Source organism: Cetorhinus maximus, chromosome 1 (genome assembly GCF_964194155.1).
Source record: "Cetorhinus maximus chromosome 1, sCetMax3.hap1.1, whole genome shotgun sequence".
In the NCBI taxonomy this organism is placed as follows: domain Eukaryota; kingdom Metazoa; phylum Chordata; class Chondrichthyes; order Lamniformes; family Cetorhinidae; genus Cetorhinus; species Cetorhinus maximus.
In genome coordinates, this window is record NC_135879.1 from 53051744 (window position 1) to 53078813 (window position 27070).

Sequence of the window (27070 nt, forward strand, 5' to 3'; positions counted from 1 at the left end):
CACCTTCGGTCTGTCCGCAAGCATTACCCAGACCTCCTTGTCGCTTGCCATTTCAACACTCCACCCTGCTCTCATGTCCACATGTCCGTCCTTGGCCTGCTGCATTGTTCCAGTGAAGCTCAACGCAAACTGGAGGAACAGCACCTCATCTTCCGACTCAGCACTTTACAGCCTTCCGGACTGAATATTGAGTTTAACAATTTTAGATCATGAACTCGCACCTCCATCCCCACCCCCTTTCCGATCCCCCCCCCTTTTTTTTCCAATAATTTATATAGATTTTTCTTTTCCCACCTATTTCCATTATTTTTAAATGTATTTCCATCCATTGTTTTATCTCTACCTTTTAGCCTTTTTCGATTCCTCCACCCCACCCCACCCCCACTAGGGCTATCTGTACCTTGCTTGTCCTGCTTTCTACCCTTAATTAGCACATTTCTTAGATAATATCACCACCTTCTACACCTCTTTGTCCTTTTGTCTATGACATTTTTTGGCTATCTCCACCTATCACTGGCCCTCTATCCAGCTCCCGCACCCCCCCTTAAACCAGCTTATATTTCACCTCTCTTCTATTTTTCCTTAGTTCTGTTGAAGAGTCATGCGGACTCGAAACGTTAACTGTGTTCCCCTCCACAGATGCTGCCAGACCTGCTGAGTTTTTCCAGGTATTTTTATTGTTATTTTTTCATTTACAATGGCGATGCCTAAGACTTTAGAGTCTTCTTTGCAAGTTTCTCTGCACGTTGTCATTGTTTTGCAGTTTAAAAAAGACAACTGTAGTCACCCAAATCTCTAGAACAAGGCTGCTTGACACACAATTCAATTTACAGTAACTGATCCAAGGAAACTAACAAAAGCATTAAACTCAAACTCCCTTCTGTGCAAACTCCAGTAACAGGTTGGGAAACTCACTTCCCACCGGTCACTAGGAAAGTATATTGTTAGAAGCAGTACAGTAAGGAAAATTAGTAATTTCTTTTAAAAATCTGTTGAATGCACATGTTTTTCTTTTTTATTCATTCATGGGATGTGGGTGTCATGTGCTGACTAGGCCAGCATTTATTGCCCATCCCTAACTGCCCTTGAGAAAGTGGTGGCGAGCTGCCTTCTTGAACCACTGCAGTCCATGTGGTATAGATACACCCGCAGTGCTGTTAGGGAGAGAGTTCCAGGGTTTTGACCCAGTGACAGTGAAGGAACAGCGATATATTTCCAAGTCAGGATGGTGAGTCATTTGGAGGGGAATTTCCAGGTGGCGGTGCTCCATGCGTCTGCTGCCCTCATCCTTCTAGATGGTAGCAGTCGTGGGTTTGGAAGGTACTGCCTAAGGAGGCTTGGCAAGTTCCTGTGGTGCACTTTCTAAATGGTACAAACTGCTGCCACTGTGTGTCAGTGGTGGAGGGAACGAATGTTTGTGGATGGGGTGCCAATCAAGCAGGCAACTTTGTCTTGGATGGTGTCGAGCTTCTTGAGTGTTGTTGGAGCTGCACTCATCCAGGCAAATGGAGAGTATTCCATCACGCTCCTGATTTGTAGATGGTGGACAGGCTTTGGGGAGTTCAGAGGCGAATCACTTGCTGCAGGATTCCTAGCCTTTGACCTGCTCTTGTTGCCACATTATTCATATGGCTAGTCCAGTTCAGTTTCTGGTCAATGGTAACACCCAGGATGTTGATAGTGGGGGATTCAGTGATGGTAATGCCATTGAATGTCAAGGGCAAAGGTTAGGTTCTCTCCAGATGGAGGCTGTCATTGCCTGGCACTTGTCTTGCGTGAAGTTTACTTGCCAATTGTCAGAGCAAGCCTGGATATTGTCCAGGTCTTGCTGGTTTTAGACATGGACTGCTTCACTATCTGAGGAGTTGCGAATGGTGCTGAACATTGTGCAGTTATCAATGAACATCCCCACTTCTGACCTTTTATGATGGAAGGAAGGTCATTGATGAAGCAGCTGAAGAAGGCTGGGCCTAAGACACTACCCTGAGGTACTCCTGCATTATGTCCTGGAGCTGAGATAATTGACCTCCAACAACCACAACCATCTTCCTTTGTGCTAGGTATGACTCCAACCAGCGGAGAGTTTTTAACCCCGATTCCCACAGGCCCCAGTTTTGCTAGAACTCCTTGATGCCACACTCAATCAAATGCTGCCTTGATGTCAAAGGCAGTCACTCTCACCTCACCTTGGAAGTTCAACTCTTTGTCCACGTTTGGACCAAGGCTGTGATGCAGTCAGGAGCTGAGTGGCCCTGGCAGAACCCAAACCGAGTGTCTGTGAGCAGGTTTATTGCTAAGCATGTGCTGTTTGACAGCACTGAGGATGAACCCCTTCCATCACTTTACTGATGATCGAGAGTAGACTGATGGGGCAGTAATTAGCTGGGTTGTATTTGTCCTGCTTTTTGTGTACAGAACATACCTGGGCAATTTTCCACATTGCCAGGTAGATGTCAGTGTTGTAGCTGTTCTGGAACAGCTTGGCTAGGGGCACAGCAAGTTCTGGAGAATGCTTGAAAGCACTTTTAAGGATTGCATCAATTGTAAAGAGACCAATTGTACTTTTCTTGGATAAATAGAAATACTGGTCCATGTGATCTGACGGCTCTTGACCTGGATGCAGTACCAACAAGAAAGAAGTTAAGATACAAACGCCGTGTGGCCAGGCACAAAGGAGAGCTGTAGACATAAAAACAGGACAGCTGGAAGGTGAAGGCAGTCAGCACACAGATGCAGACACAAGGAGAAAACAGAGACACAAAGAGAAAGCCAGAATTCTTGGGAGGAGCAGTTCCTTCTCAGGAAGTGGTCAGTTTTTTCTGGGAGAAAAGGAGACAGCAGTTCTTGGAGGCACTGTGCAAGCTGGCTAAAAAAGGTCTAAAACCTGAAACGGTGTGCGAATAACTAGGAGAATCTAAAGAGCTGAGTGTTTTCCCAGAAAGGGCCAAACCAGGAACAGAGGTGTTATTGGTTGGTCAGCCGCAAAGGAACTTTAGAAAACTATACCATCCGGATTGTCATGCACAAGGGAGAGAGGGTTCACAGAAGTGAGTCTTGCAGGTGATAATCGTACCCATGAAACTCGGAGGTGAAAGCAGTTGTCAGATAGGAGTCCTTTATTCACACAAGGTAGGTCAGAGCTACACAGTTCCACAATGTGCTGTTATGTAGTGCCATATCTGCGGGGAGTGATGCAAATGCTTGGGGTTGTGCAAGACATTAAATAGTTGATACAACAAAGTTAAGTAAAATTTATCTTTTTATTTGAAGCATCATTTGCCTGTTAATTAATGTTTAATTTGCATTGGCTGATTTCTGTTAACGAGTAAGTTACAATAAGTGAAATCTTGTTGGTAATCTCTTCATTTGGTTTACGGTTCTTGCATGGGGATTGTAATAATTAATTACAATCATTCAGATCACAGGCCTGAAAAAGGTTCACTCCATTTCTCTCTCTACAAATGCTGCCTGACCTGCTGAGTACTTCCAGCATTTCCTTTTTTTCCCCCAGATTTCCCGCATCCACTGTATTTTGCTCTGGTATCCTGTCTTCAGTGGGTTGTGCCTCATTTGAGCTGCTTCTTGTTGGGGTTTACTATCAGTCAGAACTGACCTACATTAACGCCACAGTTGATGCCACAGCCAAGGCCACGTAAAATATGGTGTCAGTGAATGCTCTCCACGCACATCTCCCTTATTATCGCTTTTGGGTCCTCCCTGCCATGGTGGGATTCGAACCCTGGGTCTCTGGAATACTAATCCAACGACAATGCCACTACTCCATCGCCTCCCCCTGCACAATCGCTAAGACCCCTTATTCCCACCTCAGTAGCAGCCTGACTCTGCCCTTGCCTCAACTCATCCACTGCTGAAATTTTCATCCATGTCTTTGTAACCTTTAGACTTGACTAGTTTAATGCACTCCCGGCTGGACTCCCATGTTCTACCCTCCATTAACTTTATGTTATCCAAAACTCTGCTGCCCATGTCTTAACTTGCACCTAGTCCCTTTCCCCGATCACCCCTTTGTTCACTGACCTATACTGGGTCCCAGTTTAAAATGCTCCTCATTTTTGAATCCCTCCATGGCTCACTCACCCCTATCTTTAACCCCCTAAAGCAATTAAACCCTCCAAGATATCCACACTCATTTAATTCTAGAAGCTTGAGCATCCCCTATTTCAATTGCTCCACCACTGGTGGCCGTGACTTCAACTGCTGGTCCCTAAGCTCTGAAATTTCCTCCTTAAACCTCTCCTACTCACTTTCCTCCTTTACGACACTCCTTAAAACCTACCTGTTCGACACTGGTTTTGGTCCTAATATTTCCTTATGTGACTTGGTGTCATATTTTACTTCTTAACGCCCCTGTGAAGTGCCTCGGGACATTTTGTGTTAAAGGTGCTATAAGTTGTTAAATGCAATGAAATTGCCTTGCTGGATATTCTCACCACTTGACTGGGGCTTGTGTTGGATAGCGAAAGACTAGGAGCTAGATTGTCGGGTTGAGCTGATTTGATGCCAATGACAGAAAACACCAGGTCGCACCATTTCTCCCTTATACAAACATTCATGCTTCGGAAACACTTCCGAGAATGTTTTCTGCTGAAACTCACTTCCCTATGTAACTAAGGGATGCAAGGGGTCTTCTGTATCATCTATGGAGTCTCTGTTTGAGGACCAATCAAGTTTCATATAGCTAAGATTGCCCTCAATGCAGACAAAATGAACCTCTATATTGAGCTAAGAGTGGCTTCACAATTAGAAAATTGTTAGCAAACAATAAACAAGTGTTGCATGAATCAGTCACACTAAAAGGATCAAAGTTTTAAACCCATTAACTAACATGGCAGATGTCAATCACCCAAAGTCATAGCAATCAGACTAAAGCGGGCCAAGATTAAATAGTGTCAGTAAACTGGCACAGGGAAGTTGAAAACCAACAAAGGAGCAGTTGCTAAGTTTGGAGAGTTGCTCTTAAAATGATCAGAACAGCTGGGAGAGACACTCTGGTGTTGCTAACAGAACAAAGGATCAACATATGCTGATTACAAACTTAGCCTAGCTTGAGATAACAGAAATCTTTTGGATATCCTTATACACAGAATATAGTGATTGGGCACGTAACCACACCCCCCCACCCCCATTAGGTAATACATCATAAATTAATTTTGTAATAAATTCTGGATGAACAAAAGAGGAAGAGTTAACCATTTCATGTATTATTTAATGTTTTATTTTTAATTTAGTTTTTAACCCAACTTGAATCAAATTTTAAAATTAATAAAACCAACTGCTTTGAAATAACTTGCCAAAAAAGTGTTTTCCAAGCACCATTTCCATAGAAATGTGAATGCTCAAATGCGTCAGAGCGGAGCATAAATTTTATATTCCACATTCACTTACAAGTTAAGCACTCTGACATCTACACACATTGATCAACATTATACTTATAATTTTATAGGCATGTTTTGTCAAATGGAAGGCTTACATGGGGCAAAAATTTGCATCACAAGCTTCCAACTATACCTCCCTCAAAGATTCAGAATTCTTACACTGGGTAACAGAAAAATTAATGTCTTCTTTTAAAGCACAACTACAATATGTCTATGTGGTATTGCAGTATCATATCTAACCTGGTTCTCCATTACTCTTCCTCCTTAAAGAATAATAATAAATCCACAGGGCATAAAAAACACTAACAGCAATTTGAAGCAATTAATTTCAGACTCAGTTTATAAAAGATGACCCTGTTCAAAAAGGCCACAATTGGTTGATATGTAAAATGTTGTAATGCTGCATCAGTCATATTTTCTTCCTTATTTTAGCAGCTTTCATCACTTTGTCTTTAAAAAAGAGGGCTTTTATTACATTAAGGTAGCTGTGAACAAGTCACTAGGCCGGATTCATTTCTATGATGAGAGAGTTGTCCTCGGAGGAGAAATGGAGTAGAATAGGCCCATGCTCTATGGACTTTATAAGAATGTGAGGTGATCTCACTGAAGTATATGACATTTTTAAGGGGCTTATCAAGGAAAACAGCAACTTGTATTTATGCAATGCCTTCAATGTAATGAAACGTTCTAAGGTGCTTCACAGGGGCATTTTAAAACGTGCTGAAAGGCTGTTTTTTTCTGTTTCCCCAGGCTGGGTGTTCAGAATGAGTCAGTCTCAGAATAAGGGGTCGGCCATTTAGGACTGAGATGAGGAGAAATTTCTTCAGTCAACAGAATTGGGAATCCTTAGAATTCTCTACCCCAAAGGGATGCTGATGCTCAAGGCCGAGACTGATAGCATTTTGGACTCTAAGGGAAACAAGGGATAAAGGGATTGGGCATAAAAGTAAAGTTGAGGTTGGAGATTAACCATGATCCTACTGGATGACTTGAGGAAGCTCGAGAGACCATATGGCCTCACACTTGCTCCTATACATGTTCTTAGATTGTAAGTGTGGAAGCCCAATAGCAGCACCTACAAGAAGAAAAAAACCAAAGGAAGAGAAAACATACTTATATTGCAATTTATCACAGCTTTCAGAAACATCTAAATGTTTTACACTAATTACTTTGAAGTGCTTTATGTAGGACAACAATAGCAGCCTTGATAAACATGGTAGAATTACTCCACTTCTTCTAATAATGCCAGGGGATTTTCAATATCCACCCAAACCACAAGAACAGGCAGCTTAATAGTTGGGCCATAGGATGGCACCTCTATCAGTGCAATTCCCCCTTCAGTATTAAACATTGGTGTCAGCCTAGATTAATTGCCCAAAATTTAAGGTGGTTGTAAACCCACTTGACGCAAAGGCAAAAGTCCTACCAAGCAAGCATGGTTACCTTTGATGGTTTGATTTTCATATGATGGCCTCTATGGTGAAATACTGTCTCTCTATACCATGAACAATTAGAAACTGAAATGTCCTAAGTATAATTCACTAGTCAGAGTTAGCCCAAAGCAAGATGATTAATGTCTTTGCGATTAGTTACATCTGCTCCAGTGTTCTCACTAAGATTTTAGTAAAGCATATTAATGGGTGAGGGAAAACTTCATATTGCAGCGATTTGAACTGTAGAAAACGTTCAACAGTGCAGTTTTAGAATGGATTTTTCAAATGTGAATTGTGCCGGAGGGTTATTTAATACTAGATAAAAGTGTTAATAGCCACAGGTCAGTCAATGGTTGGAGGCGGCAGTTGGTGAAAATTGAGGTGACGAGCATCAGATAGCTTAAAAGATTATCTTCAAAGTGATATTTCCGATACAGGATCACAGACAAACCAAGATCCGGCAGGGACTGTGACAGGGCAATATTGAGCTTTTACCACTAGAGGCCCCCAACAAACCACAGAAACAGAAGAGCTCCCTCTGAGGCAAGAAACTGGAACTGCTATATTTTCACAGTGCAATGTTGAGTCTGTCACCCTATCACTTATCAGAATCCTCCCAGCATCCAGTCTTGAATGAACTGCAATTTCCTCAAGTTAAACACTGGGAAGACGGAAGCCATAATCTTTGGGTCTCACCACAAACTTGGTAGCCTTAACATAGATTCCATCCTCTTCCCTGGCCACCTTCATAGGCTCACCTCAGCATTCCAGTTTACCCCAAGCCGAGCTACCAATGCCAAATCCTCTCCATGAAAAAGGCAACTACCACCACCCATATAAGATCACCTGCCCCCACCTTTGCCTCAGCCCATTCATGCCTTTGTCACTTCCAGTCTCAACTATTCCAATTCTCTCTTGGCTGGTCTTCCATCTTCCAACCTTCATTTACTTCAGCTCATCCAAAACTCTGCTACTTGTCACCCAACTGGATCTACCACTCTGTCCTTGCTACCCTAAAATAACCCCAAAGCTTCCAATTTAGGATTTAAACACAACGTTAATACTTTCGTGGGCTTACTCCTCCATATCTCTTCTCTTTTCCAGTCTTGTCCCTCGTCAGTCTGCATTCCTCCAATAACGGTCTTTTGTAAATAATCACTCCCTTTACGAACCCCAATCCCATTACTGTTAACCATGCCTTTATCCATCCAGGCACATGCTTAGGAATCCTCTTCGCATCCTTTAGGATTTGCCCAATAAGCCATCTCTTTGACCAAGCTTCTGGTCAACTCTCCTAATATCTTCTCTGAATTTCATCATTTCTTTTCCAGTTATATATAGTAGGCCATTCTATTTCACTACAACCCTGTTTACCTGACTTACTCTACATCCCTGGACATTCTTAGCTAATAAAAATCAATCTCCAGTCTTTTCATTTTCAATTGGCTGAGCATGCACAGCTTTTTGGGGATGTTCCAGATTTCCACAATCTTTTGTGTGAAATAATTATTTTAAATTTGAACGCTTAAAATGACCCAGCTCTAATTTTATTATTCCTCCTTGCTCTGGATTCTCCCGACAGATCTAACAGTATATTGAGTCCGTTCATCATTATGCAACTCATTAGGCCACCTTTCAACTCAAGAGACAATAAGCCAAGATTATGCACCTGCCCTCAATTTAACCCTTCCAGCTCCAGCATCATTCCTATGAATCTGCGCTTAACCTCCTTCGTGGCAAATATATATCTGAGGTGCAATACTCAAAACTGAATGAAACCCCAAGGTGTTTCTCTCCATACTAGGCCTTGTACAAATACAAGTTGGTGGAATTGGCACAAGTTGGTGGAATTGGCACAGGTTTGCACAAGTCTGATTATGTTCAACATTTCATCAGCCTAGACTTTTCTACAAGGCTAAACAAGATAGATGTAATAGATAAGAGCAATTAATAGTAACTGGCTAATATGTACAACATAACACCTTTAACATAAATGAAACATCCCAATGCGCTTCACAGGAGCATTATAAAACAAAGTATGATACTGAGCCACATAAAGGGATATTAAAACTGATGAACAAAAACTTGATCAAATAGGCAGGTTTTAAGCACTGTCTTAAAGAGAGACAGAGAGGTGTAGGGAGAGTATTGAGGAGCTTGGAGCCTAGGCAATTGAAGGTATGGCCACCAATGGTGGAGCGATCAAAATAAGGGATGCATAAGAGGCCAGATTTAGAGGAGCGCAGGGATGTCCCAAGAGTTGTAGGCCTGTAGGAGGCTACAGATATAGGGAATGGCAAGGCCATGGGAGGAAGCTGAAAACAAAGGAGAAGAATTTTAAGATCAAGATGTTGCTTGACTAGGAGCCAATGCATGTCAGCAAGCACAGGGGCGATAGGGAAATGGGACTTGGTGCAAGTTATGACACGGTCAACAGAGTTTGGATGACCTCAAATTTGCAAAGGGTAGAATATGGGAGACCAGCAGGATTGCATTGGAATAGGCATAACGAAGAAATGGATGAGAATTTCAGCAGCAGATGAACTGAGACAGGGGCGAAGTCCAAGGATGTTACCGAGGTGGAAATAGACAGCCTTAGTGATGGCATGAATATGAAGCCAGGAGATCACCTTAGTGTCAAAAGTGACACTGAGGTTGTGCATAGACTGGATTAATCTTGAACTATTGCCAGGAAGAGGGATGGAGCTAGTGGCTAAGGATTGGGAGTTTGCAGCAGGGACTTAAAACAATGGCTTCAGTTTTCCAAATATTTAATTGGAGGAAATTTCTGCTCATCCATACTGGATGTCAGATAAAACAGCCTGATAATTTAGCAACAGTGAAGGAGTTGAGAGAGGTAGAGTTGGGTGTCGTCAGTGTATATGAAAACTAACTTTGGATACCTTCATGCCTTCGGATGGTGTCGCCGAGGGGCGACATGTAGATGAGAAATTGAAGGGGGCCGACAATAAATCCTTAGGGGTACCGGATGTAATGGTGCAAGAGTAGGAAGAGAATGATTTCTGGCTATGATTAGATAGATAAGAATGGGTCCAGGTGAGACCAGTCCCACACATCTGGAAGCAAGGGAGAGGCATTGGAGGAGGATAGTGCGATCAAAGGCTACAGGTAGGTCAAGAAGGTAGAGGAGAGAAAGTTTACTTTTGTCACAGTCTCATAGGATATCACTTGTGACTTTGATAAGAAACTCAGAGAAATATTGAAGTCCAGGACACGTACAATTCAAAATTGTGCCAAATTTGGAGTTTTATAAAACCTGTAGACAGCAGGTAGTAAAGGCTGAGTGAAGTAAGAAATTCTCAAAGCACAATGATTCAGGAAACCGCACATCATTTAGGGTTATCTGACACTTGCTGAGCGGGATATGGTCCTGAGGCTTATTATGTTCGAGTCATGAAGGGTTATGACTAGTGCTATGAGTGATTGTGAAAGCAAAAAAGGTATTATGATGTATTACTAGGACAACAAAATATAAAACAACTAGTACAAAATTTTCTTTAAACAAGGCCATGTTCAGGCCAAACCGAGAATGTTGTGTCTACTTTGTTTTCTTCACATGGTTGGGAAGATCAAGGTTCAAAGCAGTTCAGAGATGGGCCATTGACCAATGCTTATTTTTGTTTAGAAAATTCAGGAATGATTTATCTGAAGCGTTTAAGACTATTAAAGGATTTGATGGATAGGTAGCAAGAAACCTTCTTCTGATAGTGAGTGTAGAACAAGGGGCTAAAGCCTTAAAATTATAGCTTGGTCATTCAGCCGGGATGCCAGGAAGCAATCTTTCACACAAAGGGTAGTGGAAATCTGAAACCCTCTCCCAAAAAGCTTATTGGGGATGGGTCAATTGAAAATTTCAAAACTGAGATTGAGAGATATTTGTTATGCAAGGCTATCCAGTGTTATTGAAAACAGGCAATAGCTTTAAGATACAGATCAGCAGTGAACTAATTGAATGATGGAACAGTTCTTGGAGCTGAATAGCCTACTCCTGTTCCTATGTCATTGGGAGTTATTGTCACTATTGGGAGTCCGCATCATCTCCTGTAGCTTGCTGGGTCACCTTCTGGGGTTGGAAAAGATTTTGCCAGAAGCTTCTCCTAAATTAACCTACGATTTTCACTTTTTCCCCTTTCCCAGGAGACTTTGCGACAGTGGCCGGGCAGGGGATGCAAATGCTATATGCAAACTGTAGCTTGGCAGGATAGGACATGCTTGGCGGCCCACTGATCTCTTTCATATGTTTGTCTTTGAATTAAGAAAATAATTATCTAGAAATTATTAAGCCAAGTACTTTTAAAGGTTTCATGTCTGGACTGAAAAACCTATACACCAAATTAGAACTTTGATTACATTAAAAAGTACTATTTATTGCAAGCAAATAGTCTCAAAACTAATTATGAATATATTCAAATATAAACAAAAATAATTCTATAGTTTGGCAAAGACAGCTCTCATACATTGACAATTGGTACAGCCTGTAGATTTTCATTTTATGAATTCGGTACTTAAATGGCAGTTGTAAAGCATGTAACTCTGCCAACTACTGTTTGATCTGTATTTGGTAAATAATTAAGCAACATTAATGATAACAGTTCATGAAAATATAGTTTTCTACTGCTAGTTCATACCCATTCCCTCATATCATTACTGGTTAGCTTTCATCAGATATGCCACATGTCCTCATTTATGCCTTGGGCAAAGTTGTCTGCTATTTGAGATGAGCACAGTCGAACAGATGGACAGCACGTTAGCAAGCCTAGAGATTAAGTAGTGACCTCACCAGCTAAGTGCTCAGACACATCAATCTACTCTGTTTACTACTAGTCTACATATGCACACCCTTGTCACGCTCCGTATGCTAGTGAAACTATGCTACTAGCCTATATCTGCATCTTCAAATTAGGTTTTCTAGACAGATGAGGGTGGTGGCATTTTTTAAAATAAAACAAAATAGTTTCTGGCCAGCAGGCAAGTGACTACAGTTCAACTAATTTGATTTAATTGCCTGTTCATATTGCAATCATTTTAACCTCATTAAATAAGTTAGGAAAATAGTCCATAACAAAATCTCTATCCTTTCACTTGACTTAATGTACATCAAATACTGATTCTTTCATGACTGCCTATGGAACCAAACTTTGCGCAAAAGTTTGTCGTACGATAACAGTGACTATATTTCAAGGGTAAATCATTCTGCTGTGTAGTGCTTTGGGATCTCCTGAAGATGTGACAGGTACCATGTAAGAACAAAATCTTCACTAAAGTACTGAGGGAGTGCTCTCCTGTGACTGGTGACATCATTTGAATGAGATTAAAATGAGGCCACAACTGACCTCTCAGGCAAACATACAAGGTACTCCAGTGCTGTTCGAAGAGGAGCGGAGGGGTTCTACACTGGCCAAAGTTTATTCCTCAACCAACACCTAAACAGATGATCTTGTTTGTGGGACTTTACTACGCAGAAATATTTGTAATGCTTCCTATATTACAACAGTAACTACATTTCAAACAATTAGTTAATTGGCTGTCTTTTTTTGAAATATTCATTCGTGGATGTGGGCATCACTGACTAGGCCAGCATTTATTGCCCATTCCTAATTGCCCTCAAGAAAGTGGTGGTGTGCTGCCTTTTTGTACCGCTGCAGTCCATGTGGCGTAGGAAGTGCTGTTAGGAAGGGAGTTCCAGGATTTTGATCCGGATACAGTGAAAGAACGGCAATTATATTTCAAAGTCAGGATGGTGCGAGACTTGGAGGGGAACTTGCAGGTGATGGTGTTCCTATGCATCTGCTGCCCTTGTCTTTCTAGGTGGTAGAAGTGCATTTGGAAGGTGCTGTCTAAGGAGCCTTGGTGAGTTGCTGCAGTGCATCTTGTAGATGGCACACACTGCTGCCACTGTGAATTGGTGGTGAAGGCAGTGAATGTTCATTGTGCTGAGTGAGGTGTCAATCAAGTAATCTGCTTTGTCGTGGATTGTCCTGGTCGAGTTTGAGTATTGGTGGAGCTACACGCATCTGGGCAAATGGAGAGTATTCCATCACTCTTGACTTGTGCCTTGTAGATGGTGGACAGGCTTTCGGAAATCAGGAGGTGAGTTACTCTCTGCAGAATTCCCAGGTGTTGAACTGCTCCTGCAGCCACAGTATTTATATTGCTAGTCCATTTCAGTTTCTGGTCAATGGTAATCCCCAGGATATTGATAGTAGGGAGTTTAGCGATGGTAATGCCATTGAATGTCATGGGGAGATTCTTTATTGCTGGTCATTGCCTGGCACTTGTACGGCATGAATGTTACTTGCCACTGGTCAGCCTAAGCCTGAATGTTGTTCAGGTCTTGCTGCATATGGACATGGACTGCTTCAGTATTCGGGTTCCTTCATGCAACGCCCAATCAAATCCTGCCTCGATATCAATGGCAGTCACTCTCACCTGTGAAGTATTTCCACGTGTTTTTCTTTATTTTCAGCTTTTGGCTTTATCAGATGAAATGCATGGGATATATTTTGCTCCTCAGCATGTGAACATTTGTAATATCTGCTTTACCATGCCACTATTCGAAAAGCAGAATGTTCTCCTGGTTTGCTGGCCAACAATTATCTCCTAACCAATTACAAATAGGTAATTTATTCATATTATAAGACCTTATTATTTTGGCCTATAAAGCAGTTGGAACTTTGAGGACAAGAAAGGTGCCATTTAATTGCAAGTTTTTAAATAAAAGCAAATTAAAGAAAAGAAATGAGCATATGATTTTTATAAAGATCATTCAAAGTAAACTGAAGGGTGGCATTTTGTATGTGTTTGTTCTTGTTGGGTTCCTAGGTGACATGTTTGACCATATTGCAAGTAACTGCAAAACTATTAACATTATAGCCATAAATTTTTATTGTTTTTTTTATTATTCATTCACAGCACGTGGGCTTCACTAGCTGGGCCAGCATTTATTGTCCTTGAGAAGGTGGCGGTGAGCTGCCTTCTTGAACCGCTGCAGTCCATGTGGTGTAGGTACACCCACGGTGCTGTTTTATGCAAATGAAGTATTAAAAAATACCTATCTAGTTATTAATGGCTCACCACAATTTACTTCAGTTCGCTCCTTCCGGGCTTGTCTTATGAGGAGAGATTGAGCAGTTTAGGCCTATGCTCACTAGAGTTTAGAAAGATGAGAGGAGATCTAATTGATCATATAAGATGCTAAAGAGGATAGACAAAGTAGACGTGGAGTGGATGTTTCCCCTTGTGGGGCATTCTAGAACAAGAGGCCATAGTTTTAGGCTAAGGGGTGGTAGATTTAAATCAGAGATGAGGAGGAATTACTTTTCTCAAAGGGTCATGAATCTGTGGAATTCACTACCTCAGAGTGCAACGGATGTCAGGATTTAAGGAGGAGATAGATAGATTTTTAATTAGTAATGGGTTGAAAGGTTATGGGGAGAGGGCGGGAAATTGGAGTTGAGGCAGAAATGAGATCAGCCAATGAATGGCGCGGCAGGCTCGAGGGGCTGAATTGCCTACTCCTGCTCCTAGTTCTTATGTTCCATGACAACATGCACTGCACTGTACAGTTTGATGGCTCCACTTCCGACAGTTTCAGAGTGAAGAATGGAGTGAAATAGGGCTGTGTCATAGTCCCCACTCTGACACCTTCATGCTCCTGACCTTTGCCTTCCCTACAGATATGGAAGCAGTCAACTTACACTATGTCAGAGGGCAAGCTCTACAATCTATCAAAACTGAAATTGAAGACAAAAACACATTGCATCCTGATCAGGGAAATCCTCTACACTGACAATGCTATGCCAGTTACTTTCGTGGAAATACAGTTACAAAGACTCACGGATTGTCTGTAACTTGTTCTCCCTGGCTATAAACAAAGAAAACTGTGGTAATGGGACAAGGTGTTGCAAATCTGCCCCGATCACACTAAACACCCCCCCACTGAAAAGTAGTTAGCAAATTCTGCTACCTTGCGGACATGGCGACGGACAATCTGTCCCACAATACAGAGGGCAATACACGCATTGGGAAAGCAGCTACCACCTTTGGCTGACTCGCAAAATGTGCATGCGATAACGCCAATCTGACCCTCAGGACCAAGCTGATGGTTTATAAGCCCCGAGTTCTAACACCTTGCTGTATAGCAGTGAAACATGGGTGACTTACAGCTACCAGGAAAATAAGTTTAATAATTTCCTTCTTCACTGTATGCGACACGTTATGGGTATATCCTGGTAGGCCGAAATCACGAATGCAGCTCTCTCAAAGGCAGAGCTCCCAAGCATGCTGGCATTCCTCAAACAGAGGCAACTTTGGTGGATTGGGCATGTCCAGGTGATGGAAGGTGGTTGCATACCCAAGGATCTTCAATATGGTGAGGTAGCCGGAGCCAGACGACCAATGGGGTGCCCAAGCCTCCACTTCATGAATGCTTGCAAGCATGACATGAAGGCCCTAAACATCAACTATCACATCTAGAGTCACTAGCCAGCGAAAGAGGGAAATGACACCTATGGGCTGGCAAGCACTACCAGTGGTACAGCAGCTTGGCAACAGGCACCAATGACGAAAACAACAACCCACAACATAATTTAGCAGCTTCACTTGTGGTAGAAACTGCCTCTCAAAGATTGGCCTTCACAGCCATCGGCAAAGGCGCACCAAGTGCATCCAACTGCATTGTTTGCTGCGTGTCCAACATCTCTCATAGATGGAAGGATGCCAACTCACACTATACAAGATAATATGACATTATAATGCAATGCTAATAATAATTGCCACCGAGTTGATTGTTAAAAATGATCCAATTTGAGGAGCTAACATCTGTTCCACAATATTGTTCATTCATCCACAATACACTTAACAAGCTCCCGGCCCTAAAATGCTAACAAATTTTAAAACTGTCTCATGTCCTCCTTCCCAATTTCAGAGCTGCAAAAGCCTTTGAATTTTTAGAAGAGCTCTGTCAGTATAACCAAAACATTCAGAATTCACTATGATAAAAGCAAAAAACTGCGGATGCTGGAAATCGAAAACAAAAACAAAAATACCTGGGAAAACTCAGCAGGTCTGGCAGCATCTGTGGAGAGGAACACAGTTAACATTTCGAGTCCGCATGACTCTTCAACAGAACTAAGGAAAAATAGAAAAGGGGTGAAATATAAGCTGGTTTAAGGCAGGGGGGGTTGGGATAAGAGAGCTGGATAGAGGGCCAGTGATAGGTGGAGATAACCAAAAGATGTCACAGACAAAAGGACAAAGAGGTGTTCAAGGTGGTGATATTATCTAAAGGAATGTGCTAATTAAGGGTAGAAAGCAGGACAAGCAAGGTACAGATAGCCCTAGTGGGGGTGGGGTGGGGTGAAGGAATCGAAAAAGGCTAAAAGGTAGAGATAAAACAATGGATGGAAATACATTTAAAAATAATGGAAATTTAGGTGGGAAAAGAAAAATCTATATAAATTATTGGAAAAAACAAAAAGGAGGGGGAAAAAATCAGAAAGGGGGTGGGGATGGAGGAGAGAGTTCATGATCTAAAATTGTTGAACCCAATATTCAGTCCGAAAGGCTGTAAAGTGCCGAGTCGGAAGATGAGGTGCTGTTCCTCCAGTTTGCGTTGAGCTTCACTGGAACAATGCAGCAAGCCAAGGACAAACATGTGGGCATGAGAGCAGGGTGGAGTGTTGAAATGGCAAGCAACAGGGAGATCTGGGTAATGCTTGCGGACAGACCGAAGGTGTTCTGCAAAGCGGTCACCCAGTCTGCGTTTGGTCTCTCCAATGTAGAGGAAACCGCATTGGGAGCAACGAATGCAGTAGACTAAGTTGAGGGAAGTACAGGTGAAATGCTGCTTCACTTGAAATGAGTGTTTGGGCCCTTGGACGGTGAGGAGAGGGGAAGTAAAGGGGCACGGAACGATCCCTACGGAATGCCACCAGGGCAACACATCTTCCCTTCACCCCCCCGGTGGCATTCCGTAGGGATCGTTCCCTCCGTGACACCCTGGTCCACTCCTCCATCACCCCCTACACCTCAACCCCCTCCCACAACACCTTCCTATGCAACCGCAGAAGATGCAATACCTGCCCCTATACTTCCCCTCTCCTCACCATCCAAACACTCATTTCAAGTGAAGCAGCATTTCACCTGTACTTCCCTCAACTTAGTCTACTGCATTCGTTGCTCCCAATGCAATTTCCTCTACATTGGAGAGACCAAACGCAGATTGGGTGACCGCTTTGCAGAACACCTTCGGTCTGTCCGCAAGCATTACCCAGACCTACCTGTCACTTGCGATTTCAACACTCCACCCTGCTCTCATGCCTACATGTCCGTCCTTGGCTTGCTGCATTGTTCCAGTGAAGCTCAACACAAACTGGAGGAACAGCACCTCATCTTTCGACTCGGCACTTTACAGCCTTTCGGACTGAATATTGAGTTCAACAATTTTAGATCATGAACTCTCTCCTCCATCCCCACCCCCTTTCTAATTTTTCCCCCTCCTTTTTGTTTTTTCCAATAATTTATATAGATTTTTCTTTTCCCACCTATTTCCATTATTTTTAAATGTATTTCCATCCATTGTTTTATCTCTACCTTTTAGCCTATTTCAATTCCTTCACCCCACTCCCACTAGTGCTATCTGTACCTTGCTTGTCCTGCTTTCTACCCTTAATCAGTACATTCCTTTAGATAATATCACCACCTTGAACACCTCTTTGTCCTTTTGTCCGTGACATCTTTTGGTTATCTACACCTATCACTGGCCCTCTATCCAGCTCTCACGTTCCCCCCCACCCCCCAAACCAGCTTATATTTCACCCCTTTTCTATTTTTCCTTCGTTCTGTTGAAGAGTCATTCGGACTCGAAACGTTAACTGTGCTCCCTTCCACAGATGCTGCCAGACCTGCTGAGTTTTTCCAGGTATTTTTGTTTTTGATTCAGAATTCACTGTTTCCTACAATGTGAAAAGATAGCCTTTAAAAGAACTAAAAGTAATTGAAAAGCATAGAGGCATTAAAGTCTGTGAACCTGATGTGAAAGAAAACTTAAGCAAGCAAAGCAAAGTATTTGAGTGATTTCCCCTATGGAGTCAGCACCAGATGCAAAGAGCCTGGATTCTGACCACATGCAGATAAACCTAAAATGATGGGCAGAGAAGAGTTGATTATATACAGGAGGCAACCATTTACCCCATCAAGTCCATTGCGGATTGCTGCAACAGCTATTTAGCTAATCTCACTCCCTTTCTCCTCAGCCCTGCAATTTTTTCTTGCTTTTAGGTGCTTATCCAAATCCTTCTGTCACACCATGATTGAATCTGCCATCATCATTATTTTCAGCAGTGCATTCCAGGTTGTAACCATTTGCTGCATACAAATTTTCCTCGTGTCACCTTTAATTCTTAGCCAATCACCTTTAATCTGTCTTTAGTTCCCAACCCTTCTGCCAAACGCACACTTTGTCTGCTTCAATTTACAGTCCATCTCAACTATCATCCAGGGAGCTCTGGCTTTGGTTGTCCTACCTATCCCCCTTGTGGCAATGTGCATTGATTGTACCCGAACCATCGGCTCTTGAAAGACAGCCCGTTATTCAATTACAGTTCTGTCTGCTAATCCAGGATTCCAGTTTACTTGGGACAGATCTGTTCTCAATCCACTGAAATTGGTCTTCCTTGGATTAAGTATTTTTACTCTAGATTGCTCTCTATCTTTTTCAATAGTTAACATAAATCTTATGAAACTATGATTATTGTACCCTAAATATTCCCCTGTTGGCACTAGATCCACTTTACTGAAGAAAAAGAAAACATGCGTAAATAAATTAGGGAAAATAGCACATCCAATCTAGTTTGCATGATGTTGCCCACTGGAAGTCAAGGACAAGAGGATTATTCAGATCAAACAAGGTTAGAGGGATGGCCAAATCATTAATCTTTGTTGATCACATCACTGTGCTTTAGTATATTCACCTGCCAGTTCCCAAGGAGACTGGAACCAGGGTTTTTTTGGTTGAATTACTAACTGGTAATTTCAGGCTGCTTTTGGTGGCCATCAGTTAACTTTCGATGCTATTCTATTGTAATCAATTAGTCAAGTGTTCCATGGGCAGGGTTGGCAGGCCAGGGATTGAATCCCAAGGTGGGGGGAGCAGAGATTGAGTTCTGAGAGCCGGTGGGGGTGGAGGTGGGGGATTCAGAGAGCGGGGGGCAGGGAACTCAGAGCAGGGGGAGGGGAGTTATGCAATTCAGGGGCAGGGGGTTTGCAGAAGCAGGGAGCAGAAGGGTTTAAGAGAGTGAGGGAATAGTTGTGGGAACGGGGGAAGAATCATGGAGGGCTTGTGGGGAACAATGGCTTTTTCCACAATCATTTTGCAGGTTCTGATAGGAGCAGGGCTTAGGAGCAGCAGTAGGTCATTCAGCCCTTTGAGCCTGCGCAGCCATTCCAGATCATGGCTGATCTGTTTGTGGTCTTAATTCCATTTCTCGTTTGTCCCCAATAAACCTCGACTCCCTTGTCTATCAAAAATATATGTAACTCAACCTTGACTAAGTTCAATTACCCAACCTCCACTGCTTTCTGAAGAAGGGACTTGCACAGGCCAACAACTCAGAGAAAAAAGTTTCCCTCATCTCCATCTTAAAAGGAAAACTTCTTATTCTTAAACTGTGTCCCCTAGTTCTAGTCTCCCCCCAACAAGAGGAAACATCCTTCCGGAATCTACTCTATCAAGTGCTCTCAATAAGATTACCTCTCATTCTTCTAAACTCTAATGGGTATAGGACCAACCTGTTCAACCTTTCTTCATCAGATAAGCTCTTTGTCCAAGGAATGAGTCAAGTAAACCATCTATGAACTGCTTCTAATAGTTATATCCTTTTTCATATAAAAGGAGAATAAAACTCTACACGGTCCTCCAGATGTGGTCTCACCAAATCCCTGTACAGCTGCAGTAAAACTTCCCTACCTTTATATTCCATTCCCCTTGCAATAAATGCCAACAATCCATTTGCCTTCCTAATCACTTTCTGTACCTGCATACTAACCTGTTGTGATTCATGTACCAGGACACTCAGATCCTTCTTACCACCAAGTTCTGCAATCTCTCACTATTTAAATAGTATAACTGCTTTTCTATTCTTCCTGCCAGAGTGGACCAGTTCACATTTTCCAACATTATATTCCATCTGCCAACTTTTTGCCCACTCAATTAACCTAGCTTTGTTGGCTCTCCAAACCTATTTGACAACTTACTTTCTTCCCTATCTTGGTGTCATCTGCATATTTAGCTCGGATACATTCAGTCCCTTCATCCGAGTCATTGATATAGATTGTGAATAGTTGGGGCCCCAGCTGTGATCCCTGTGACAGTCTGCAGCTTGCCAAACCAAAAGGGAAATATTTATCCTTACCCTCTGCTTTCTGTTAGCTAACCAATCCTTTACCCATGCAAATATGTAGCAGTCCAAGTCCAAATGCAGCAAGGCCTAGGCAATATTCAGGCTTGGGATGACAAGTGGCAAGTAACATTTGCGCCACACAAGGGCCAGGCAATGACTTTTTTTTCAAAGTAATTCTTTCCTGGTTCTTAAAATCCATCCAATCCTCTGACCTATCACTAATCTCTGCAGATTTCTATAGTGTTTCTTTTAATTTGATACAACCCTTAAGCTCCTCATTTAGCCACAGATGATGCATCCTTCTCCTAGAGTCTTTCTTTCTCATTGGGATAATCTTTGCTGAGGGTTATTAAATGTCTCCTTAAAAGCCTGTCACTGCACCTCTACTCTGTGACCGTTTAACCTAGTTTCCCAGTTTACATTAGCCAGCTCTGCCCCCATATCCTTTTAGTTACATTTATTTAGGTTTAAAATTCTAGTCTTAGACCACACTTCTCATCTTCAAACTATACGTGAAATTCTATCACGCTACGATCATTATCATCTGGAGGTTCTATTACTAGAAGGTTCTTGATTAATCCTGTCTTGTTGCACATTACCAGAATAGCTTGCCTCCCTGATTGGCTCTAGAAAATACTGCTCTAAGAAATTATGCCGAATTCACTGAAATGAACTAATTTTCCAGGAGCTTTGCCAACTGATTTGCCCAATCTACATATAGATTAAAGTCACATGATTATTGCAGTGCCTTTCTTACACACCCCATTACTCTGTCCTACAGTGTTAAGTGCTACTATGTAAGCAATTTATAGACCCCCTAAGTGACCTCTTACCTTTCCAATTCTTATCTCTACCCAAACAGATTCTACATTTTGCTCTTTCGAGCCAAGATCATCTCTCACTATTGTATTAATAACATCTTAATCACTAAAACTATCCCACCAGCTTTTCCCAGCTTTGTCTTTCCAAAATATCAAATACCCTCAATAATCACATCCTAGCCTTGGCCACCTTGCTCTGTAATGGCTCTCAGATCATACATATTCACAAACATAGAAAATAGGAGAAGTAAGCCATTCGGCCTCTTGAGCCTGCTCCGCTATTTCAATAAGATCATGACTGATCATTTTTCGAATTCCACATTCCCATCTGCACTCGATAACCTTTGATTCCCTTGCCTAACAAGAATTCATCTACCTCTGCCTTAAAAATATTCAATGACCCCGCCTTCACCACCTTCTGAGGCAGAGAATTCCAAACTCACAACACCCTCAGGAAAAATTTCTCCTCCTCTCTCTCCTAATAGGGCAACCCCTAATTTTAAAACAGTGCCCCCTAGTTCTGGACTCACCCAAAGAGAAAACACCCTTTCCACATCCACCTCGTCAATACCATTCAGGATCTTATATACTTAATCAAGTCACTGCTCACTCTTCTAAACTCCAGTGGAAAAAAGCCTAGTCTGTCTAAACTTTCCTTACAAGATAACCCACTCATTCCAGGCATCAATCTAGTAAACCACCTCTAAACCATCTCCAACGCATTTATATCCCTTCTTAAACATGGAGACTTAAACTGTACACAGTGCTTGAAATGTGGTCTCACCAATGCCCTGTATGACTGAAGCATAACATCCTTACTTTTACGTACGATTCCTCATGGAATAAAAGATAGCGTTCCATTAGCCTTCTTGCTTACGTGCTATACCTGCATACTAACCTTTTGAGAGTCATGCACTAGAACACCTAGATCATTCAGTACCTCAATTCCGCAATCATTCTCCATTTAAGTAATACTCTTTTTTATTTTCCTGCCAAACTTCACATTTTGCCACATTATATTCCCATCTGCCAGACTTTTGCCCACTCACTCAACCTATCTATGTCAGTCTGCAACCTCGTGTCCACTTCACAACATATTTTCCTACCTACCTTTGTGTCGTCTGAAAATTTCGCTACCAAGCCTTCGCTCCCCTTATCTAAGTCATTGATATAAATTGTAAAAAGCTAAGCGCCAGCACAGACCCCTGTGGGAATCCACTCATCACATCCTGCCAATCAGGAAAAAAACCATTTATGCATACTCTCTGTTTTCTGCCAGCCAATCTTTTATCCATGCTAATATGTCACCCCCTACATCATGAGCTTTTATTTTCTAGCTTTTACTTTTTATACCAACCTTTGATGTGGCACCTTATCAAATGCCTTCTGGAAATCCAAGTCTATGGGATCCCTCAATGCATGTTACTCCTTCAAAGAACTCCAATAAATAGGTTAAAATGATTTTCCTTTCACAAAACCATGCTGACTCTTCCCGATTACCTTGAGTTTCTGTAAGTGCCCAGTTATAACCTCCTTAAATGCTCGATTCTAACACCTTCCCCACGACAGATGTCAAGCTAACTGGCCAGTTTCCTATTTTCTGCCTCCCTCCTTTCTTAAATAGAGAGGTTATATTTGCTACTTTCTAGTCTGATGGAACCTTCTCAGAATCTAGAAAATTTTGGTAAAATTAGCACAACGTATCTACTACCTCATTAGCCACCTCTTTTAAGACCCTAGGATGAAGTCCATCAGGACCCGGAGACTTGTCAGCCCGCAGCTCCATCAGTTTGCTCAGTACCACTTCACTAGTAGTTGTAATTTCACCAAGTTCCCTTCTCTCTTCCACCTCTTGACTTACAGCTATTACTGGAATGTTGCTTTTGCATCTCTATATATTTATTTATGTCTGTGCAAACAATTCATCCATTTTGTTACGAATGCTGTTTAGATATAGAGCCTTTAACTCGGTCTTTTTCCATATTTGCAATCTGTGGCCTTATCTGCTGGTGCACTCGTAAATTTGTACTGTTACAGACAGGAGAGAGACAAACTGAACATTTTTATCCTCTCCCTGTCTGTAAACAGGTGTTTTTGAATTATTTTTCAAGTAGGCCGTGGTGTGTTTCCCCATACCCTCAGTTTGTGTGGTCTAATTTTATAAGTACCATGCAGCAAACTCTCTATGATTACCTCAGAAGGTTAGTTTACTTCACATTCAAACCCGGGTGTTGGGAGCAGGGTTGGGGGTTGTTCGCAACCTTACACGCACACAAACACATCTATAGTAAGGGGGTGACATAAAAGAGGGAATTTTTACAACTATAGATAATAATAAAAGAACCACAGAAATGAATATTAGTTCACATGATTTCCAGAGTCCGAGAAGTCAAAGTTCAGAGGGTGTTTCTTTCGTGGCAGAGTTTAGTCCAGATGAGTCTAAATGAATGGCAATGCAGCGCACTGGGATTTATGTGCTTAGACCACTTGGCAGGCGATGATCAGAGACTTATAAAATCAAACAGGCTTCGAAGAGTGAGAGATGATGGCAGGCTACTTGGGTCAGCTGAGAGATCTGCTGGAGTTCTTTCTGGGTGATATTAATTTAGCAGACTGAGCTGCGAGGCTAAGAAAATTATTAAAATGGTCTAAGAGGGTCATGCAATGTGGCCCAATAATGGGTTAATTGTGGGCTCGCAAGCAGTTCCTGTGCCTCTGACCAAAATCCATCATTTCTCTTAGGAGCGAAATGGTGGCTGTTAACACCTCTTCAGGTATAATGAATTCCGATGCCTCTGTCTTTACTATCGTCCTGGCTGGGGGTGTGATGGGGTTCATCTATTGTCGTCTAGTTTCGTGATTATAGCATGGTCTTACAATGGGGTATGGATTCCACTGGGGTGTGGATTCCACAAGGATGAAAGTGGAATTTGTTTTTGTAATCTCGGTTTGAAACTTCCAGAATAGATGGCCAATCTTGAGAGTCATGTGACCAGTTGCAGCCATCTTGTGGTTTAGCAAAAAGTCCACTTTAAAATAGCAAAAAAAAAGCTTTGATATGCACAATTTTGATTTCTTTTCATGTCTTATTGGCATGACAGTGTGCTCTGTTTCTGCCACAACTGGTTATCATTACCCAAATTGCTGACCTGCTTTATTATCTCTGTTCCCCTTTGATTTACTAACCTCCTCTCACATAATCCGTTTCCCCCCTCACTGTTTAGTTTGAATCCCTAACTACTGCCATATTTATGCGATTCGCCAGAACACTGGTTCGAGCAAGATTCAGGTGAAGACCGTCCCAACAGTACAGCTCACACTTTCCCCACTATTGGTGCGAGTGCCCCATGAATCAAACCCATTTCTCCCACGTCAATCTATGAGCCATGCATGCTTCTCTTGCTCCTATTTACCCAATGCCAATTTGTTCATGGCTTGGGTAGATGGAGGCAGTGCTGGGTCTCAGTGCTCATTCTCATAGGCCATGCCCTCAGAACCATGGCAAGAAAAAGAACACATGCACGTACGGCATGAGGATTTGGAGCTAATCAGAGGGCCGTCCGGCAAGGGTTTCAGCTTCTCAACTGGTACTGCTGCCTCAGAAAAAGAGGATCATCTCACACCCCAACTGTTCATGGGGTCTTGACTCACTGTTTGGGAGCCCCTGGCTTAGGCAGTCACTTCATCATTATACTGTACTGGGGAGACTTGGTAAGGAGAATGGTGGGGAAGACACATGCAGGCCGAAGGTGCTGTACTGTGTGTCAACAACCATTCTTGAATATGCCATTCACACTGATGCATCAAAAAAAAATCTGTAACTTGCAGATTATCCAAACAATTGTTCCGTTTGTTTCTAGAAAAAAGTCATAAGGCATAAGTCACAAAATACAAATCTGTTAGTATCACCAGCTTACTTGCTTCCGTCTGAATGAGTATTGCCAATATGAAGACATTAAAAGTTAGTTACTTGATGTGTAAATATAGATTGTATGCATCCACTCACAAGTAACATTAAATAGAAATATTCATCTGTTTAAACCTCAACACTGCATCAAATTTTTTAAAAAAGTGTTCACACAAAGTATTTCATAAGTGCATGGCTGACACCTCCAGTAATTTCCATGTCACCTATTTTGAAGGTACGAACACATTAACAGAAATGCAATAACCAGTTTTTAAGAGATCTTTTTAAATTAGCAGCAACTCTTGTTTTTTGAAACACATCATAAGATACATGAAGGTTTCAATTTGTAGTTCAAAGACCGGTGGTGTGGAGGCCACCTTTTCCCTTATTTACACCATCACCTGCAAGCTCCCCTCCAAACCACACACTATCTTGACTTGAAGTATATCGCTGTTCCTTCACTGTTACTGTCAAACTCCTAGAACTCCCTCCCTAACAGCACTGTGATGTTCCGATACCATATGGACGACAGGGGTTCAAGGAGACAGCTCATCATCACTTTCTCAAGGGCAAATAGGAACGGACAATAAAAACGCTGGCCTAGCCAGAGACTTCCACATCCCGTGAATGAATAAAAAAAGCCCACAAAAGTGCTGGCACTATTCATAAAAATTTTGTTGACAAATCAAACAGCACAAGAGTACCCATTATTTCCAGGCCACATGATGCACCAGGATTTTAAAAGGAAATATTTGGGCGTAACTTTTGGACCATGAGAGTCGCAGCAATTTTAAGCGGTTTTTTTCAGAAAAACACATGCAGATTAAGGCCCAGCAAATACTGAGATTAAAAACAAAAAGCTAAAAGCCACTGCGGATGCTGGAAATCCAAAACAAAAACAGAATTACCTGGAAAAACTCAGCCCTGCTCCTCAACCCCCACCTATGGCACCTCCCCATGCCCACGCAGAAGATGCAACACCTGCCCCTTCACTTCCTCTCTCCTCACCATCCAAGGGCCCAAACACTCCTTTCAAGTGAAGCAGCATTTCACTTGCATTTCCCCTAACTTAGTCTACTGCATTCGTTGCTCCCAATGCGGTCTCCTCTACATTGGAGAGACCAAACGCAAACTGGGCGACCGCTTTGCGGAACACCTGTCTGCAAGAAAGACCCAAACCTCCCTGTCGCTTGCCATTTTAACACTCCACCCTGTTCTCTTGCCCACATGTCTGTCCTTGGCTTGCTGCATTGTTCCAGTGAAGCCCAACGCAAACTGGAGGAACAGCACCTCATCTTCCGACTAGGCACTTTACAGCCTTCCGGGCTGAATATTGAATTCAACAACTTTAGATCTTAAACTCCCCCTCCCCCCATCCCCACCCCGTTTCTTCCCCCTCTCTTTTTTTTTTCAATAATTCATATAGATTCTTCTTTTCCCACCTATTTCCATTATTTTTAAATCTAAAACTAAACTTTGTTAGTCTTTCCACCCCACCCCCACTAGAGCTGTACCTTGAGTATTCTGCCTTCCATTCTTAATTAGCACTTTTCTTAGATAATATCACCACCTTCAACACCTCTTTGATCCTTTTGTCTGTGACATCTTTTGATTATCTGCTCCTATCACTGCTTGCTTATCCCCACAATCACCCCACTCTCAACTTCTCTCTCCCCCCACCCCCCCACCTTAGACCAGCTTATATTTCACCTCTCTCCTAACTATACTCAGTTCTGCCGAAGGGTCATGAGGACTTGAAACGTTAACTGATTTCTTCTCCGCCGATGCTGCCAGACCTGCTGAGTTTTTCCAGGTAATTCTGTTTTTGTCCAGCAAATACTGTACTTCATGTGCAATAAATTCTAAGTAAAGTGACTATGGTGTAGGAAAAAGCAATTGGCATTTACACACAAACTGCAAAGGTTAATGACTGGTTTTTCCTCTTTTCAGGTACTTTGTGAAGTAGGAATGTTTGCCAGGAGAAGGAAAGAGATTCCTGCTCCTCACTGAATAGTGCCATGACTATTTGATCTTCACTGAAACCCTAGAATGGAGACACTTGGACTGATTTCTCATCTCACAATAACCCCAC

At 42.2% G+C, this 27070-nt stretch overlaps 1 protein-coding gene across 1 annotated transcript in view; it reads right to left on the reverse strand.

Annotated features, from left to right (window-relative positions):
• The window catches only part of naf1 (nuclear assembly factor 1 homolog (S. cerevisiae)), a 282046-nt gene that overhangs the window by 186446 nt on the left and 68530 nt on the right, over nucleotides 1-27070 (reverse strand). The gene's annotated exons all lie outside the window — the stretch shown is intronic.